A 6,228-nucleotide genomic window follows, 5' to 3' on the forward strand; every position below is an offset into this window, starting at 1 on the left:
CGGCATTCGATTTGAACCGTATGTAGTACGCCATCTTGCTAGTACTCACTGTAGTTCAGACACATTGCGAGGAACAGGCAGGTCAGGGATTACAAGAAATGAGACTGGAGGGGGTGCACACCCTGACTGTTAATCTAATGACCTAAGTACTGTAGCTCAGCTTGAAAAAGAGGCACACTTTTCGAGACGACACTTGAGTCCTGCTTCTAACAACACTCGAAAAAGAGTATGCAAATTGGCAATGTGTTCCTCTGGTTTACGACCAGAGGCGAGAATACCGTCAGGGTAGTTTGAACAAAGTGGCACTTTTGCAATCAGCTGTTCCGAGTTAACGTTGAAAAATGGCGGGTGCGGAAGCACTGCCGGAGGGCAAACGCAAGTACTTGACCAGTCCTAAGTGTGTGTTTACAACAAGCACTTTGTGATTCTTCATCCAATGGAATTTGCAAGTAGGCATCACTCGTATTATTTTACAAAAGCAACGTCCTGCACCAAGCCAGTCTATGAGTTCCTCAGGGCGAGATAACGGTTAAGTGTCAACTACTGTCTGTGGGTTGACTGTAGAATCAAGTCAACACAGACGCAAATGCGACCAGAAGGCTTAGGTGACAGACCTAGAGGACTTGCCCATTGACTAGCTTAAATGGGAGCAGATACATCATTATCTTGCAATTTTTTCAATTCACTGGCTACTTTGTCTCTTAAAGCAATTGGAACAGGACGACCCCGGAAAAACTTATGCTGCAAATTGTCTTTCAATGTAACATGCGCTACACAGTTATTAGCATTTCCCATTCCTTCTGAAAATATTGCAGGAAATTCTTTAAGCACGCTAGCTACTCTGTCTTTCAGTTCAAAAGCAGACACTGAAAGGAAGCAAAGTCCAAACAAGTCAAAGGCCTCTAAACCGAAAACGTTCTTTCTCTCTCTCTTGACATCTATACAGTAACATTCACTGTCCTAGTGTGAGGTTTGTAACTGGAAGGCAAACTACACTGTCCAGGCACTGGAATTTCCCGTCCGTTGTAAGCAAGAGGTGCTTGCTAGATTTTGAAAGGCATGGTGACCCTAACTGTTCGTATGCAGCACGATTAAGCAAAGTTACTGAGACACCTGTGTCTAACTGAAAGTTCACACGACGGCCAGCAATTCGTAATGAGCATAATAGTTTGTTAGAACATCGCTGCACAGCACTAGGGCGAGAAGGAGGCACAGTCTTAATCTTACTTTTGTCAGCACCTGTTGTAGGTTTTGAAAAGAAAGCGTTCACTGCACGTGTACAAGCCTTGTTTTTCTGGGACCGCGCACAATTGACGTTTTTATGCCGTTGGAAACAGACTGCTTGGACATGCCCTGTTTTCCACATGTGTAACACATTGCGTTACGTGATGGGCAATATTGTCTTTTATGGCGAGCAAAACATCTAGGGCAAGACTTCACAGGCCTGTTGACATGGCTACGTGGCTGTCCGCTGCGGCTGTGTAAGCGGTCGTTGTTGTGGCTGCTTGGTGTGGTCGCGAATAAGGGGCGATTCTACCCGACAAATCGGGGTCTGGTCAAACTTATCGGCCGCTATGGCTGACGAATAATGTTGCTCTAAGATTTGCAATACTCGACGAAGTGATGGATCAGAGTATTTTACGATCTGTTCTCGTATTCTGCTATCTGGGAGAATGAGCGTTATTGCTTTCCGTATCATTAAATCACTGTAAAAGTTGCCACAACTACTCTTAAATTTAGGTTTCCTAGTCATTAAGGCTGTGTACCAGTGGCATTCTCTCTGTTCCAGCTTTTTCTGCAGGCAAAAGAAATTATATCTGGCTGCATCTATTTGTTCTTGCAGGTTACAGTATCGAGTTAATGCGACGAGTACTTGATGAGTTCGTCGGGGGAAGCGGCTGGAATAGTTTTTGTATTAACCTGAACACTGGGGACCCCGCAATCTAAAGGAAGTATTGCAACTTAACAGTACCTTGAACACCATGAACTTGACAATGAGCTTGGAACTGAGTGAGGTATTCAGTCCATCTCTCCTTTGTTTCCTTAAACTGCCGAAACGCTGATATGCTGGGCGTCAGCAGTAGTGGGGCAAGGTTCGTACGACGGCACGCTGCATTATTGCCAAATTTATTCAAGATGGCGGCGATGAAGTCATCCAAGATGGAGGCATGTAGACTTGGCAACAGCGCATACCGTCATCCAAGATGGCGGATTTTAGCGGGAAACAAGGCCAATTGTGCTATGTCCACTAACCTAACCTTCAGAAAAATGGCGGGAATTTTGAATTTTGGTGGGAAAATAGACCAAGTGTGCTATTTCCACTAACCCAAGCCTCCAAAAGAAAAAATGGCGAGAAGTTTGAATTCCAACAGGGCAATGCATGCAAAAGCATACTTGTCTTTATTATTATTCATTATCATTTATTATCATTTATTATTATTTATTATTATTGACGTGCCTCCACTAGAAAATTCCCTCCAAATTCAAATTCCAACACGATAATGGCTGCAAAACTTTACTTTTGTTTATTATTATTCATTATCATTTATTAACATTCATAATCATTATCATTTATTATTATTATTATTTATTATTATAGGCCTACCTCCACTAGAAAATTGCGCCAAATTCAAATTCCAACATGATAATGTCTCGAAAACTGTACTTCTATTTATTATTATCATTTATTATTTATTCAAGATGTCCGATTTTCTCGGCGAGAAAGCCATTTTCCTTACATCCATAACAAAAATCTATCACAAGTTCAAATCCCAACACCATAATCGTTCACACGTACGAACTTTCTCCCTCATTTATCATTTTTCACTGGTAACCTATCTGAATCGCGTCAAATAATAAACTGCACTTATAGTAACCTAAGTCACGTCCTTTGATTTTGCAGACGGGAAGGAAGGGACTGAAGACTTTATTTCAAGCAGTACCGTCATCACTTGTTCTCCAACACAATCAGCACACATCTTTGATACCACAGTGCAGTCACCACGACGTCCACGCTCCAACTGAATTAGTTCAAATCCTCGCCACCCCCTGGCCAGCGCGCGGTGCCACTGCCGACGCCTGTCACGCCTGTCGTGCTGGACTGCCGGTACGCTGGGGGCGAGCCCAGCGATCGCTCCCACGTCGTAAGCATGTTTCCACTGGACACGCTGGAACTTGCCAAGTTTGACGTCACAGCAGTCCCTTGTCCGCTCACCACGTGTATTCGTCGCCTCCGCACATTTCTCGTCAAAATTGTTTGCCTCGGAGCTGAATCACACAACGGTCGGCCATTCCCTGCCATACTTTTGGCGCAAAGTTTGTTTTCCTGGGCACATTCAAACCTGTCGATGCCGACAGCTCACCATCCACCATGTGTCCTTGTGTTAGAGAGAACACAGTGCTACAATTTTGGCGGCAAAGTTTGCTCGACAGTGGAATCCACCATGACTGTATAACAGCACGTATGTTCGGCACTAGAACGCTCGCTAATTGACTCTCTCTCGCGTGCGTGTTATAACTGGACAATCGCTGCGCCGCCGCCCCGCTTACGTCACACACCCTCCATACACGCAACAGACATAGTCTTCTGTAAATATGCTAACCCCCACATCGCTCATCTAACCTATCAATTACCTAAGTACTTAATTCCATTTCAGTTTTAATCAGATTAAATAATTCAATTTACAATTTCATATACGTAACAAAGGTGTTCCACTACCTAACTTCAACTACTTTTCAAGGACCAGACAGCCAACCCTTCCTAGGAACCAGCGCCGAGTTTGAATTCTGGCAGTAAAGAAAGATCGCTTCCGCTTTCTCTACCAACCTAACAAAATTCTTGGAAAGAAAGGACACTTGTACTAACCTCAGCCACCCGACCTCCACTTCCTCGTAGGGACCAGCTCCAAGTTTGAAATCTGCCAGTAAACAAAGCTCACCTGCACTTGTGCCAGCAACCTAAGAAAATTGTTACAAACAAAGCTCATCACCAGTAAACTATGCCACCAGCACTCAACCTCTTCCTACACGTTTGAGTGAAAGGACTCATCCTACACTAGGCCCATGGATGGAGAAACCAATTTACTTTATTTAGGAATGGGGTATATGTATCACACCGACATGTTCCACACCATACAGACCTGCAAAACACTCCTACGTAACTCATTTATAATGCTCCAGACATACGCTTGCTAATTGTAAAAGTTAAAAATAACTCATAGCACAGCCTACAGACATGCGAACCTCTCGTAAATAATGCAAAACATTTACGTCCAAATAGCCAAACAACTCCTAATTTTCGGAAATAATTTCAGTCCATAGGCTCATGGAAGGAGGAAAGAGTGTACTTTATTTATTTGGGACATATCTTTTTGAAACTTTTGCATCTCATAGGTTTCGATATGTACAGCTGACATAAGTTAGGTTCTGAACTCCAGTAGTGCACAACACGTGGCAACACAACCACACCCATCAAGATATTCATTCAAATCCAGACCTCTAACTCCTCTATAGATAAATTTGTCCACTTATTTGTTGACTCACTCGCAGTCTGAACAGATTGCAGTTTTTGCGCAAAAACCACTCAGACTGCGCTGTGCTGCTCGGGGAAGTAAGGAAGGACTGCACTCGATTTATTTGGAGCCCTTTTATTTAGTCATAGAGTATATTTGTCACAAAACACCCGCACTGATCCGACTGTGGTCATCTGACACAGGCCACAAACACGTAAACAACTCCTAATTTCACCACACAATAGCAAACAGCTCTTAAATAATGCAGTACACAGTATCAGAAGACGAGCTCTGCACTCTTAAACTCTCCAAGTAAAACACAGCACAGTGCACAGACATGCTCGCAAAATAGTGCAACAGACGCGCTCAAACACCCCCAGCTGCCAAACCGACCAAAAATCTCTGCTCTGCTCCCCCAAACATGACCTCAACACAGTCGGATTTGCGCCATACACCGGAGAAATTGATATCGCCTATGCGCCTTAGATTACGCTCCAAGGCAGGCCGCGAGCACGTGCGGTCGCCGGGGAAAGGGGTTCCAGAGCCTCCAGCCATGTTCAGCTTCTGAGCGCTTGTGACAGCTGACCAGAAAGGGCACTCTCCTCTGACACGTGTGAAAGCTGCATTGTTCTTCTCATGTATACCGCCGGCGCCTCAGGTCTGAACCTGCCTTCACGTCTGTTGTCAGAATAGCCCATAGCTCGTTGACGCACATGATTAACGCGGCTGGGAAAACATTTACTACTCGCATGCAACCGAGATGGTGACGGAAAACCAATCACTCTGATCTGCGCCGCAGGCGCGTGTAATCATTGAGAACATTCTATTTATTTTTTTGAACAACTTATTTAACCATACAGTATATCTGTCACGCTATCACAAAACACCCACCCAAATGTGCCCTGCGCCATGTTGCACAGTCCACAGACACGCACACAATCTTAATTTCAGTACACACTACAGCAAACTGCTACTCAATATTCCTCACACAGATGTGTAGATATGCTCAGTACTCGTAAACTATCCTAATAACGCATAGCAGAGCGTGCAGATCCGCTCGCAAAATAACTCAGCAGACGTGCGCAGGTACTCCCCCTCCGCACCCTGCCCACAGGATCGTGAATTCACTCATCTGTCCGATTTCAGACCTCGCACAGCCCCTGCTCGGCTGCCACAAGCGTGAGTTGGCTCGGTCAACACGCTCGTCAGCTGTCAAAGCACACAGATACGTCCGTCCAGGACCGCAATCCGTCACAGCCCAGAGCTGCGACCACCGAATGCGGGTGAAAGTCAACTTTATATCAACATGGAATAATTCCAAAGCACAGCCCCCATATGCTAGACACATCATAGCAGCAGCACATGTCTTTACCTCCTATGACACACTGCGCATTGCTCCTGACACGACATTACACGGCCCTTTAACTAATCATAACTACACGTCCCAGCTCTCGTCTCGTCGCGTGACCAGCCATCTAAAACCTTCTCAATATCAATCTTACTTTACAACATTTAAAAGAAAAAAGATCTAATTTACTCCTCCCACCGCACCTAACCTCACACCTGTTCCACCATCAACATACACATACGTCCTCAACCCTATCTTGATGCTCATATATCACCTCAAAAACCATGTCCATCAATCAATTTACCATTCTCATCCCCTCTTTTCGAATTACAAACGTAGCCTCTATCTGAACACCAATCAACTCATCTT

This window comes from Schistocerca americana, chromosome 8 (genome assembly GCF_021461395.2).
Source record: "Schistocerca americana isolate TAMUIC-IGC-003095 chromosome 8, iqSchAmer2.1, whole genome shotgun sequence".
NCBI lineage: Eukaryota > Metazoa > Arthropoda > Insecta > Orthoptera > Acrididae > Schistocerca > Schistocerca americana.